Genomic DNA, 16,060 nt, shown 5'->3' on the forward strand with positions numbered 1-16,060 from the left:
AAACGCTCCATTACTGCTGCTTTCTCCTATTTTTTTAGTCTCTTTCGTATTGTTTACTCCCATTATAAAGCTCAGATAGCAGAAACCGAACCCTTACCTAACCTACTGATCTTCTAGAGTACTGCACTGATACTTATACAATTCAGTCTCTCTAGCTAGCTAGCTCTCTCTATCTGCGACTGCCATTTGACTTTGGTACGTCTCAGAATCATTTGATCCCCCGTCACTTTTTTCCCATTCAAATATATATCGATCCCGGGCTGTTTTTCTCATGCAAAGTATGTTCTACAGTCGTTAAACGTCGTTTCCACAACCAAAGTATATAGCTCAAGCCAGCTCAAACACACGCACGCACGCACTCTATCACAAAGATCAGAGATAGAGATAGATCATGGCTAGGGAGATGCAGAAGAACAGCATGTTCATAGAACATGACCCAGAATTATATCATGACAACGGTGATATTCGGAAGAACCTTGACGATGATGGCCGAGCCAAAAGAACTGGTACGTATTTGAATATATAGCTTATATTAATTACAAGTACAGCTTTTTATCGTTTACAGTCTCGAATATATACTCTCTTTTCTTTTTCCCTTTCCTGACATATATAATTTGGGTCTGTTTTGTGATAAAAGGGACATGGCTCACCGCAAGTGCCCATATCATTACTGCTGTAATTGGGTCGGGAGTGCTATCTTTGGCATGGGCAATAGCGCAGTTGGGTTGGGTTGCCGGACCGGCTGTTCTCATGACTTTCTCCTTGTTCACCTATCTCACTTCCACCCTTCTGGCCGACTGTTACAGGTCTCCGGACCCCGTCACCGGAAAGAGAAACTACACCTACATGGATGTTGTGAGAGCAAATTTAGGTAAACCTCTATTTTTTGATAATCACCACCAACAATCTTCTGCCTCATCATGTCCATTTACTTCTTCTGAATAAGACTAACCATTCATTTTAAATTGAAAGTGAGTGTTCCAAGAACACATCGCTTAAAGCAGAAAGTCACTTGCCTAAGCGAAAAGCCTACCATGTAATATTATTAATTTATGAGTTTGGCTTTTGTTCTGGCAGGAGGTAGAAAAGTTCAGCTGTGCGGGTTGGCTCAGTATGTTAATCTTATAGGGGTTACGTACCATCGGTTACAAGATCACTGCATACAAATAGTGCTCGGCCAAATACCAAAATTTCACAAGCTCTCATGGCTCTTAATCTTATACGGTTCACCCTCGGCCTCTCCGTTGCAAAAGCTGCATCTGGTAAAAAAAAAAATCTCTGATCACCATATATTAATTACTCAACACTAAATATATCTCCTTACTAAGAGGGTGATCCGTATATAATAATTGAAACTATATATAATACAGGTGGGGAACATGTCCGGACAACTTTAACAGGAGTCACGGTTGGAGTTGACGTGTCATCAGGACAAGAGAAAGTTTGGAGGACCTTCCAAGCCATCGGTGACATTGCTTTCACTTTCGCTAATGCTTACTCCACCGTCCTCATCGAGATACATGCAGGCAAGTACTCGTGAATGCTGTATATTGAAATGAAGCATGCATGCATGTATGATCATCTTCATACACATATATTATATGTATGTATGATCAGATATAAGGTATGATTTTTCAGAATTTTAAGGCGCAAGTGAAAACAATTTTTGACGAGAAACCGTGAAAGTAAGACGTCACATCGACGTGCTGTAAGAGTTAGAAAGTGATTTGTAAGTACCAATAAGATGATGATCAATAATCTGAATGGTATTGATGATTTAGCAGTAAAGTTTATTTAATTTTATTGGAATTGTTGCTGCATCTCATGTATTCACGTACAGACATAGTAAGTTATTGTCAGCCATAATCTGGTACGTGCATCTCTGGCATGGCGATCAAACATGCGAGCCCCAGCTAGGCAAGCATGCACATGTCGGAAATTAACATAGATAATATATCTTATATGTCGGAAACATGAAAATCTTTAGCATATTATTATAATAATGTGATTCATGCTTGGAAATTGGAATGCGTACGTGCCTGAATAAATGTCGGCAGGCATAGGGAAGTCATATATATATATATATATATATATATATATATAATATGCATGCTACCAAGCTTTTATAATTAAGGTTTCACATGCATGCATGCAGATGATCACTGATCACATAAACTGCTTATACCTAAACAAGAAATTAACGAAAGGTGACCATTATTGAGAAGCCTTTTTTTTTTATTTTTTATTTTTTAGGGATGGGAAGCCTTTTGGAATTTTGGAAGAAGGCATCCAATAACAAAGACGACAGTACTTAAAAAAGAAGTTTTTTTTAGATAATTTCCAAATTTATTAGAAATAAATAATTATTGAATGAAAATTTTTTCTCATCAACTACTATTTACTATTCCACACACCACATTGTATAAAAAACACAATCACACCATATAAAAAAAAATAAAAAAATATAAGTTTAGAGTATGAGAATGAATAGTGACTAATATATAGCATTCCTTTGAAATACACTGTAAGCGTAATACTGATCATGATCGTTATAACGTCGTAGAAAAACTTTTTCGATCTACTTTGTTAAAGTTTCTGTCCATGAATGTAAATTGTTTTAACTTCGTTAAAAGTTGCTTTTAAGTTTTGTTATTTCATTCTCTCCTCTTTCTTTCTTTCCTTTTTTTTTTCGATTAATTCATTCTCTCTTTTCTTGCTAAAATAAAGAGGAAGTGATCTTTTATGAATATAAATACCCTGAAAATATTTTTTAATAGAGTGAAATAATATATAGAAAAATAAAATTAAGTTCCATAATTCAGAAACCAAAAACAAATTTAAACAATAAAAATTATATGGTTCACACAAGTCATATTATATATATATATATATATATATATATATATAGTGCATGTATCTTTTTATCACATTATTATTAACACTATTATTAAATCACGAATTTTGTGGAGCCATGTCTTGATCAATTAAGAAACAAATTCACTACAAAAAAATTGTTTATTTACTGCCAGTTATTTTCTATGAAAATGAATCTATTCTCGTCATAAATAATAATTTTATCGTAAATAATTTGTCATAAATGTTAAATTAAGCAGTAAACATGTAATCAATTATTTTAAAATTCAAACACATTGAATGAATAGATCTAATCATATTATATTGAGCATGATTTATGGAAGTTTTTAGGAATTGAGGAGTCGATCGGGATATTTATTAAACTTGGAGACCTGCAGACAGGCGGGCAAGTTGCTTATTCCTTTCGAGGTGATTTGGGTCCACTCGCAGTACACTCTCAATTGATAGGAGCTTTTTGTTGCCTTAGAGAGATGCTAGTGAGCCCGTTTTGGGCTCCCCATTTTTTTGCCCCATTGTGTTTATTATTTTTATTAGTATTTTTTTTTATTTAGTGATTAAAAAAATATCTTTTAATAATATTGTAAATTTTTTTCTTTTTTTAAAAAATATTTAAAAGTGTTAAAAAAATTATTTGAAAAAAAAAAGAATTTTAAAGAATTTTTGGTTTTTTTTCACATCATTTTTTTAACACTTTTAAATATTTAAAAAAAAAGAAAAAAATTCACAATATTATTAAACAATATTTTCTTAATCACTAAATCAAAAAAACTAAAAAATATAAATAATTAAAACCCAATCGGGCAAAAAATACGAGAGTCCAAAACATGCGCATTTTTCTTTGTCATAGAGCACTCTCATTGGATTAGCTAAAAGTTAAATCCATTGAGTATTTAGCTATTAGAGAGCAAAATATGCTCATAATGGATTAGCTAAATTTCAAATATTTGAAATTTAGTTACAGTGACTTTCAAAAGTTTTTCTAAATTTGAAAATTACTGTACATACATCAAATACATATTTTATTAATTATTTTTCTCTCATTTTCTTTCTATCACATATTTTATCACAATTGGTATATTAATTTGAGTAAGTGATATATTAATTTAATAAGAATATGATTATTAATTAATTTATAATAGGTAGAATAGTAAAATATGATAAAATAAAATAAATTAATAATTAAAAAATTAAATATTTTTGAAATTATTAGTTATTAATTATATAGTATAATCTAATGTGGAGATTTGATGTGAATAATCAAAATCAAATTCATCTTATATTATTTTATTATTATCTAATGAAAAATAACTATTTCAATGTAGAAATTTATGTGAATGGAATAGCTAAAAGTCAAATTTATCTTATATTCATAAAAAATATCCTTTAAATTTGGATAATCCAATGAAAGTACTCTTAAATATTATGATAAGGACTTTAACTAGACTTCAGAGATGACGCATGCATCCCCCTCCAAAAAAGAAGAAGATAAACTTGACGTACAGCATGATCTGGTTTTTTCATATTAGAGTTATTTTTTTCTTTTGAACTAAATACTTAAATTATATAATATCATATCAATTAATAATAAATTCAAGATAAAAGAGTAGTATTATTCAAGATTATAATTATACGAGTCTTGAGATTTCAAAACCCTAGTCTACGTATATATAATTACAAGAAAAATAAGTATTTGTGATGGATTATTTACGATAATAATGATTATTTATGATAAAAAAGACTACTTTTAAGAAAAATAGTTATTTTCATAAAAAATAATTAACCGCAAATAAATCATTTTCTTGTAGCACGTACGTATGCAAAATTTATATATTTTTCAAAGTTTATGCTCGAGTGTTCGGCAATAATATTAGAGTTATTTTTTTCTTTTGAACTAAATACTTAAATTATATAATATCATATCAATTAATAATAAATTCAAGATAAAAGAGTAGTATTATTCAAGATTATAATTATACGAGTCTTGAGATTTCAAAACCCTAGTCTACGTATATATAACTACAAGAAAAATAAGTATTTGTGATGGATTATTTACGACAATAATGACTATTTATGATGAAAACATACTACTTTTGAGAGAAAATAGTCATTTTTTGTAGAAAATAACTGACTAAAAATAAACAGTTTTCTTATAGCGTATACGTATGCAAAATTTATATATTTTTCAAAGGTTTTCAAAGCTTATGATTGACTGTTAGGCAATAATATAAGCAATAATCATTGTCTTAGGCATGAGATAGATAGGAAGATTCCATGAATTGTGTTTGCTTTGATGGGTAAATATATTCTCAGAAAAAGAATGTTTTTTTTTTAACGGCTTGGGATTATTTGTAGAAAAGGTGATAACTTGAAAAGAGGCAAAGATTCCCAGTCGACCATTGATGGGTGAACCAGAAATACAACTTTATGTCTCTCTCTCTCAATATCTTTCCTTCTCCTCCATCCCTTTTTGTAGTGCTTTTTCAGTTTCTAATTAATCTCCTGTTCGATCAACATGACTAATTAATGTTCTTTTTCATGAATATATATCTATCTTTCTTATATAAGAGGTTATCAAACAGAAATTCTAGTCTTAATGGAACTACAGTAATGTTACCGTTATTTTTATTGTTTGTGTCTATTTGTATTCATTATAATAACATTGGAAAACAGTGCGTGCCACATTATGAGTGGAGATGGTGTTGCATGTATCAGTGAGTAAGTAAAACTAATGAAAATAAAATTACAAAACTTTTGACAAAAAATATAAAGAGATTTGACATACCTTGAAGAAGGAAGATTAGAAGTAGAGGAGACGAATGAGACGAAGGCCCAGTTGTGCTTGGATTGAAGCTGGTACTCTCTCAACTGCTCGGCCAGATTCGACCGAGTTATATGGCTCTTCATCTCTCTCCAATCTTCTCCTACTTCTCTCTCAAGAGCTCAGATATCATCTTCATTGTCCGCAATAGAGACTCGACGGAGCCATCGACGATTTGAACGATGGAATGGAACCCCTTCTCACAGCTTTCTTCCAATTTTAATGGTTTCTTATTATTTTTCTTAAAAATAAGAAAAACGCCAACTCTCCTTCTCACAGAGCATTGAACTATTTTTCTTAAAGCTCTTTTCAGTGGTGCCCTTAAACCACTGCGATTCAAATCGTCGAAGGAAGAAAAATAAGTGATGTGGAACGATCTTAACAGTTAGATCATAAAAATAAGGGGGTGTTTGGCAAGTGAGAGTACTTGAGGTACTCTTACTACTATTCTTTACTTTATTATTACTTTTTACCTACTTTTCTACTATTAATTACTTTTCACCTACTTTTTAATATTTTATTATTACTTTTTCATTACTTTTTTACTACTATTCACAAACATTCTCAACACTTCTCAGGTATTCTCACTATCCAAACGTAGCCTAAATCTCTCTCTCTCACCTTTTCTTCCTTTTTTTTCTACGTTTTCCTTGTTCTAGTAGTTTTTTTTTAAATGTTTTTATTTCATTAGTTTTCTATTTTGTTTATGCTTTGTACGTACAAATCGGAGTAGATGTAAATCTTTTTTGAAGTTGGTCAATCTTTAAATTTTATTTTTTGTTTCTATTTTTTGTTTTTGCTTTCCTTTTATTTGTGTTGAGACACCTGATGTTATTGACCTTCGAAAATAGCAGAGAAAGGAACCTGAGAGATAACCTATATTTTGTTGAAAGTTATGCTTATAGTCTTTTAGCATTAGGCAGGAAAGTGAAGGAGAGGTGAGGGCATATGAGTGACTTATATTTTCACTTAGATATAATTTTACAACTTTTATTTTTCCCACTTCTCACATGCCATTATTGTGAGAATCCGGCATAATTTTAATTACATCTACTCTTTTCGTGTTGAAACATATACTCTGAGAAATTTTAAGGATTATATTTTGTAACTATTATGGTTTCAATATGTAATAAATAAATGGCATGGAGAAACTAAGATAAAACAACAATTTATCTTGTAATTCTCATCTACTTAAGGGAAAAAAAAATGAAAGCGTATAATTATTTATCATCTACTTAATTATGATTAATTGTCAAATTTTTTATGTTAGAAATTATATTTTTTTTTTCAAAAAGCATTACATTATTAATCAAAAAAAAATTTCCTAATAAAAACAATACTAATTCTAAAAAATAATCGTATAATTAAATTAGTCAAACATGCTTTGCACGTTGCTTTCACCTAGCGTGTATGTATATATGTAATTATAATTGTCACATCCTTTTTTGATATAGTGTATGGTTTATCACTTCTTAAAGCCTTTCAACTTTAGCCCTACCAACCATAAACAACTACAAATTATATATCTTCAGTGCATGCTACTGTTTGACAAAATGAAAATCTTTCTATATATTCTCTAATCCAATTAACTTCTTTTTTCTTTTTAAATTTAGTGAGTACTTTAAATGTTAAAGCTAGGTTTCAAAATTTAGATTATATCTCTCTAAATTATTGATAACTATTCACATAATTGTTAAGAATTATTATAGTTCTTTTTAGGTCACACTCAAATTAAAAATCACATAAAAGTAAACTCATAAACTGACATAGCTTGATGTGGTAGATTAGATTATAAAATTACTTTAATTATAAATTAGATTTAACGTATCATATGAAACCATATATATGATCAGTTTGTGATTTTATTTTTGTGGAATCTCTTTAAGACTGTAGCACTTATCAAAATATTTATGTTTTGAATATTTTTCATTATGCTAGCTAGTTGATCTTGTAGGTTTTTCATTATAAAAGATGCATATGCATAACAATTGCAGATGGACACAATCAGAATCCTACAAACAGGTGCCCTTATACGCACCTCAAGAAACACCTAACGCTTCTTTAGAATATGCATTAATTCATCGTGCACAAACTCATGGTGGGTAGGGTTTCTTCAATATATATATATTAGACATTTGTGTGCAAATTGAGTTTCTGTTGAAAAAATTGGAAATCTGTCTCCACAGAGAATACACCTCGACCATCAGCAACAAATCTCAACCCAATTACACATTCTGATTTTTTTCCCCATTTTGACAGCATTTCGTTTCACTAGAAAAGCATATAATAAAAAACGATATCCTTGATCGTAAACTACAGCGAAAGTAGACTGACAAAGAAACAAGAGAATCACAAGAAAGAGCAAACAGCATCGACCGTACAATAAAGGGAGCATAATACCCCATAGATATCTGCAATTTCTGGGGAGCCATAGGCCTTCTTGCGCTAGGTTTCATTCGTAGCTCTGGAAAGGGCTCAGGTTGTGGAGGAAACAAGGAGATCTCGGAGTTGTATGGTATCGGTAGTACAAATGAGAAAAGATATTTGTAATTATGAATTGTGCAATAAATAAATAAATAAAATATGGAATTCATATGAAAAAAATTAATTTTTTAATAATAAATCTCACTCTTTTTTTCAAAATAATTACGTGGCATTTTCGCTCTTCAATCATTATATGTAGAATTATTCCGTACAAATAAACGCCTTCTTTTTACCTTTTCATTTTTATTTTCTAATGTTAACTTTTACGATGTTGTCCCTAACGACAAGACATGTTTCAGCATTGGTGTGTAACGTGCGTTTAGGTTAGGCGCTCAAAATTAACGGTTCGTCAGAGTTTGTCAGAGGGCTTTTAGGCCGGGCTTCAATCAGGTTGTATGTATACGACCAAAGCCAGCCCAACCCCACTTGGTTTCAGCCCAATATGGTTTGATCCAATTGTTTTTCTGGCCTTTTGTGCATTTTTTTGAATAATTATGATTTTTTTTAAATAAATGGCAATTGTTCTATTCCAAAAACAATTCTAAATTGAAAAGGAGAGGGAGAAAAAATAACTTCCAAAAAAAGTTTAGATTTATTAGGTATTATTTTTTCTTGAACGATGGAATGGAACCCCTTCTCACAGCTTTCTTCCAATTTTAATGGTTTCTTATTATTTTTCTTAAAAATAAGAAAAACGCCTCGCTCTCCTTCTCACAGAGCATTGAACCATTTTTCTTAAGCTCTTTTCAGTGGTGCCCTTAAACCACCGCAATTCAAATCATCGACGGAAGAAAAATAAGTGATGTGGAACGATCTTAACAGTTAGATCGTAAAAGTGGGGGTAAATTGCACATTAAATCTCTATCTCTCTCTCCCTCTCACACACACACACACCTTTTCTTTCTCTCTCTTTTTTTTTATTATTATTTCCTCGTTCTGGTAGTTTTTTTTTTAAAAATGCTTTTATTTCATTAGTTTTTCTGTTTTGTTTATGCTTTGTACATACAAATTGGAGTATATGTAAATCCTTTCTGAAATTGGTCTATCTTTAAATTTTATTTTTTATTTCTATTTTCTGATTTTGCTTTCCTTTTATCTGTGTTGAGACACCTGATGTTATTGACCTTTGAAAGCAACAGAGAAAAGAACCTGAGAGGTGGCCTATATTTTGTTGAAAGTTATGCTTATAGTGTTTTAGCATTGGGCAAGAAAGTGAAGGAGAGGTGATGGCCTTGTAAAGATAGGAGTGACTTATATTTTCACTTTGATATAATTTTATATCTTTTCTTTTCCTCACTTCTCACATGCCATTATTGTGAGAATCCGATATAATTTTAATTCCATCTACTCTTTTCGTGTTGAAACATATACTCTGAGAAATTTTAAGGATTAATTTTGTAAATATTCTGGTTTTAATATGTAGTAAATAAATGGCATGGAGAAACCAAGATTAAACAACAATTTATCTTGTAATTCTCATCTACTTAAGAAAAAGAAATGAAAGCGTGTAATTATTTATCATCTACTTAATTATGATTAACTGTCATATTTTTGATGTTAGAAATTATAATTTTTTTTTCAAAAAGCATTACATTATTAATCAAAAAAAAATTCTTAATAAAAACAATACTAATTCTAAAAAATAATCGTATAATTAAATTAGGCAAACGTGCTTTGCACGTTGCTTTCACCTAGTGTGTGTATATATATATATATGTAATTATAATTGTGACATCCTTTTTTGATATGGTGTATGGTTGATCACTTCTTAAGCCTTTAACTTTAGCCCTACCAACCATAAACAACCATAAATTATATATCTTCAGTGCATGCTACTGTTCGATAAAATGAAAATCTTTTCTATATATTCTCTAATCCAATTAACTTCTTTTTTCTTTTTAAATTTAGTGAGTACTTTAAATGTTAAAGCTAGGTTTCAAAAGTTAGATTATATCTCTCTAAATTATTGATAACTATTCACATAATTGTTAAGAATCATTATAGTTCTTTTCAAGTCACACTCAAATTAAAAACTACACAAAAATAAACTCATAAACTGACATGGTTTGATGTGATAGATTAGATTATATAATTACTTTTATTATAAAGTGAATTTAACTTATCATATGAAGCCATATATATGATCAGTTTGTGGTTTATTTTTGTTGAATCTTTTTATGACTATAGCACATATCAAAATATTTCTGTTTTGAATATTTTCATTATGCTAGCTAGTTGATCTTGTAGGTTTTTCATTATAAAAGATGCATGTGCATAACAATTGCAGATGGACACAATCAGAATCCTGCAAACAAGTGCCCTTATACACACCTCAAGAAACACCTAACACGTCTTTAGAATATGCATTAATTCACCGTGCACAAACTCATGGTGGGTAGGGTTTCTTCAATATATATATTAGACATTTGTGTGCAAATTGAGTTTCGGTTGAAAAAACTGGAAATCTGCCTCCACAGAGAAAAGATATTTGTAATTATGAATTGTGCGAAAAAAGTGAATAAAATATAACATCTATATGAAAAAATTTAATGTTTTAATAGTAGACCTTACTCTTATTTCAAAACGATTACGCGACGTTTATACATTTCACGATTATACGTAGAATTATTCGGTAGAAATATACGCATTCTTTTTTCCTTTTTCCTTTTTATTTGTATTTTCTAATGTTGACTTGTGTGATGTTGTCCCTAACGACAAGGCCTGTTTCAGCATCAATGCGTAACATGCGTTTAGGTTAGGTGCTCAAAATTAACGATCCGTCAGAGTCTATCAGAGGGCTTTCAGGCCTGGCTTCAATCAGTTTGTACGTTTACGACCAAAGCCAGCCCAACCCCACTTGGTTTTAGTCCAATATGGTTTGATCCAATTATTTTTCTGGCCTTTTGTGCATTTTTTTTGAATAATTATGATTTTTTTTAAATAAATGGCAATTGTTCTGTTTTTAAAAAAAAAAAATCTGAATTGAAAAGGAGAGGGAGAGAAAATAACTTCCAAAAAAAGTTTTGATTTTTTAGATATTTTTTTGAATTGAAGAATTTTTCATAATTTATTCATCAAATTAGAGTCATGCTGGCTTCCAAATCTGTCTTTAGTGCATTTTGATTTTTTTTAATGTTAAAAAAAACACGTATACAATTTATTATTGGCAACTTTTTCAAACATTCAAAAAAACAAGAAAAAGTAAAATTGACCAGATCGAGGATGCTCATCATATGTACGATGGATGTCGTACTGGCCTGCAATATTGGGAAATCTAGCGGCGGATAACTTTAGTTAGTTATGTTGTAGTAACAACATCGTTGGTAGTTGTTGAAACTGACCGTTACCATATTTGTTGCTCTTTTCTTTGCAGGGGCAACCTAGTACTCCTTTATCTTAATTTACAAGATCGCCTTTAATTTGGAAGATCATGAGTACCCTGTCTTAATTTACAATTTAAGCAAGCTCGATCAATATGGAATCATATGATGTCTTTTTATCATATCATATATATATTTATATTGAAAATAATATCAAATCAAGAATTTCATTTAATTTTTATAATTATAATCAAATCACTTTTATTTTATATTATCTTTATTTAATTTTCATAATAAGTAAGATATTTTCCTATAAATAAGAATCTATGCCTTGTAAATATCTCATTTCAATATAATTTCTCAAGTTTAATTAAATACAAGGCATATATCCATATTTATAAGAAATTACAGATAATTAAGGTAAATATCTTAAAAACAAGATGATATCAAATCATGATTATGATTTGATAATTATGAAAATTTGATATTATCTCCAACAATTTGTTCTTAGACTCTATTTGAATACAAAAACAGTTTTATTTCATTATTACAATTTTTTAAGTTTCTACATAAAATATAATAAACAATTTAATTTTTTCAAATCTTAAAATAATAGTAATATTTAAAAATAATATTATAATAATATTTTATTCAACTTTCAATTTTTATTTTTCATCTAAAATCATCTCATCTCATCTCACTATCCAAACGGGACCTTAATATGGTCTTTATACATGTCGATAAGCTTATATGTATCATTTGGGAGTTCCTAGCTTGAAAAAACGTACTCTATAATATATAGTATGTCTAGAGTATTGTGTTTTATTCGTATGTTGATTCTATATATAAATATATATATATATATATACATACAACTTTTATGCATATATACATATATAGTATTTTCTAGAGTATGTATTATATTTAACGTTTGAAAACACTACAAGAAAAATGAATATTTGTGACGAGAATAATTATTTACGACAAGTATAGATCGATTTTTTTTAGTAGAAAATGCAAGTTCAATTTCATAACAAATAACTAGTCACAAATAAACATCTTTCTTGTAGTGAAAGATACATCTAAACGTGAGGTCTACAAACTGCATGATCTCGAACATTGAAGTCAAAAATGGCATCTCAAACCCATGATCAAAATTAGGATTTGAATTGCTTAGGCTATGTTTGGATGTTGATATGATCTTAGATGATTTGAGTCGATCTATGAATATAAGTGTTTTATAGATCTCATTGAGATGCATTTGAATATAAATAAGTTGAGATATGTGTTTAAATATATGAAATAGATTAAGATGAGTTTAACTTTTTATAGAGAGTTGAAAAAATAATATATCCTATCAATAATCGGTTTAAGATGGTGAGAAGATATTGACATCAAAACATAACCTTAAAGTACTAAACGGTCATGTTGACGCCCAACCGACAGTAAAACTCCAAAGTTTCTTCTTTACAAAGAAGAAGAAGCTAATAATATTTTATAAGGTGGAGGGAAAGTGAAGATGCCTAAAGTTGAAATCGACAAGGAAAAAGGAATATATGTTCTTTATCTTTACATTGACTACTTCAGCATAATTCCAAGCCGATTCCCAAGATTTTAGATTGGCTTTTATATTAATCTCCCGTCACCATCTTTTATGATCTCTATAGATCAAGCTTTTTCATGTCTTGGCAAATTCCAAAAAACCTTTATGAAACTGCATGCAGCTATGCCTTTAAATAATTTAAAAAAGAAAACAATTTTATATTGTAAATGATTAAAATAAAAATATTTTCATCTATCTGCTATCAGAATAATTATTTGTAGCAATAATTAACTCATTTAATAAGAAATAATATTTTGATATCATGTAACTGACCACAAACAAAGGACATGTATATAGATATATATATAATTATTTTAATTACATTTTAATCATTTACGTACATGTCAAGGTCGATTTCATTGCCGATACATGTAGAAGATAATGAGTAATGATAGAATAATGCTATACACCACACTTCCATTCTATTTTTATCTTACTATATAAGATGTGACAGATTTATTATCAATGATGATAAATATATGAAAATAGAATAGTAATATAGTTTAAAGAATTTTTCTATTTTATATATATTAATTATTGGCTTAATTCATGCATATCCATTGACGCGGTTGACGTTCTTTACGACTACGTACGTGAAAAACGATTAGAATGGAATATATATAAAGGGTGACATAAAGCAGATGAAAACACAGGCAAAACATCCAGAAACTGGATTGGCACGTAGCAACAAACGTGGTCCCTGGGAGAAGAAAATTATGAAAAAGGTAACAGTCCAGTACTGCAGAAGAAAAAAATGAACGACTTTGTCCCATGCATGCATATATATATACTGCTTATAATAATTGGTTTTGTTTGGACATGGAGGGCGCTAAGATTAACGCTGCACGCATGGGGCTCGAGGTGAACTCGTGAGCCGTGGCCTCAGATGTTGCAGTCAGAGGCATCACCCGTTTAAGAGCCAGGACCCCCCATTGCCGTGTCTCCTAGCTTAATTAGCTTCTCGATCTCTCGATCGATCTCAACTTTGTGTATCGTTTTTCATACAAAAATATCATAGATATATCTAATCTGCAGTCCTCCTTTTTTAGCATGCATGAGGCAGCTCTATTCTCATGCTTACATATTCCTCTCTCTTAATTAAAAAATGTCTCCAATTATGTGCGTCCAATGATCCTTGCAATCAAAGATCAGTTGCAAAAATTAATGACATCGTAGAATCGACAGCATTTTTATAAGTAAACAGAGCCGGAACACGACAAGGATCACACAACTAGCTAGCTAGCATTCCCACCGTTATTAATGGGAGCTTAGTTTAGATAGATATTCCGGTCCGGACCACATGATTCACCGGACCGATCTTTTGCATGGGTTTTAAAACCCATGCATGCATCCTGATGGATATCATGATCATCATATGAATGATCTTCACACTTAGCTGTGTCAAGCTAGCTATGAACGTACGGGTCAGAAAGCTGGATCTAACATGAGAAGCAAGCTGCTGCATGGGGTAATTTCAAGTATAATTCTGCAGAAAGGACATGCACAGTAGACCACATGCAAGTTGTGTGAAGTAGTGTAGCTAGCAGTAGTACCATGCACGGTTCTGATATATAATATGGTACTGGCCGCTGCGTCCTCATGATGTCATGCATGATGGAATTAATAAAAAGGCAATCTCACCCAATTTAATATATAGTCAAAAGCTGAGAGCTGCTGCATGCTGCTTGACTATCCCCGGCCAGCACTAGTACTTGTGTTAATTAATATAAGATAATATATATAAACCAGTATACAATATTAACAATGTCAAAAGTAGTACTATTGATTTTGACTCAATAATATAGTTTTGGCCAAATGCAGTACATGATCCGTATATATATATAATATAGAGCTTTGCATCATTCCAATAATTAATTAATTGGGTACAGAAAAAAAAAATGAAGCCAACCCACACATGAGGCCGAAGCCATGTGTTAGGTTGAATTAATTCTTCACAAAAATAAATTTATAAATTATATGATTTGATGTAATACATTAAATTATAAAGTTTATTTTATTGTAAAACAGATCTAACGTATCATATCAAGTCATAGATCAGTTTATAAATTTATTTTTGATAAATAATTTTGTATTTATAGCACTTTTCTTCATAAATATACCATATATATTAACTATTATATATATATAAACTTCAAATGATATCAGTAGTACTGATCATGAATCGATGATGAGGAGGCCGCGGCTACGATTCGATCGAGACATATGGCGTAGTAGACAGATGTCAATTAATTGACATCTGTGATATATGTTAATTGACATCTTTGATAGAATTTCTGATCGCTAAACGATATATATATAGGTCAAGAGAAGTGATCAGTAGTGATCGCAACTCAGCATAAATTAGCGGTTAGAATTAATTATTAATGCATGTGACGATGATCAGCTAGGCTGTCATTTTCCCGCCTGGCCTGGATCATGATATTCATGTTAATTAAATAACGCTATCTGGCTGGCTAGCTAGCTATGATCTATATATCTCTAACCTCTTGCTAATTTGGTTGGACAAGAATTAATTCATCATGTTGATTCCATATAATATTCTAAGGAAATTATAATAAATAATAACATGCATGCAATATCTCAACAACATTCTAGGCAGGCATGCAATTAGCATGCATGATATTAATGTTTACATGTATTAATTTGTACTACCTAATTATACAAATCGTGCGTAATTTCTTTATAAAAGAGCCGGAGACTCTGCTACGAGAAAGTGTAAAAAAAGTACTACTCTTTCCAATAGGATTTTTTTTTTTTTTTTTTATATGAAGGATCGCGCAAGACTTGCATATTTTAAACTTGTATATATCTGGCATTAATTACTCTATTTGATAGGAATGCATGTCTAGGTTTTTATTTATATTGTATTCATCTCTCTTCAATTAATGTTACGTTTGTGTAGTGAGTTATTCTTAAGTATTCTATAAATAGTAGTGAAAA

The 16,060-nt window shown here is 30.3% G+C and overlaps 1 pseudogene; it reads left to right on the plus strand.

The window, feature by feature from the left end:
* Positions 1-330: 330 nt before the first annotated feature.
* Positions 331-1,540, plus strand: LOC121242429 (annotated as a pseudogene).
* Positions 1,541-16,060: the final 14,520 nt, after the last annotated feature.

The sequence above is a fragment of the Juglans microcarpa x Juglans regia genome, chromosome 8D (genome assembly GCF_004785595.1).
Source record: "Juglans microcarpa x Juglans regia isolate MS1-56 chromosome 8D, Jm3101_v1.0, whole genome shotgun sequence".
NCBI lineage: Eukaryota > Viridiplantae > Streptophyta > Magnoliopsida > Fagales > Juglandaceae > Juglans > Juglans microcarpa x Juglans regia.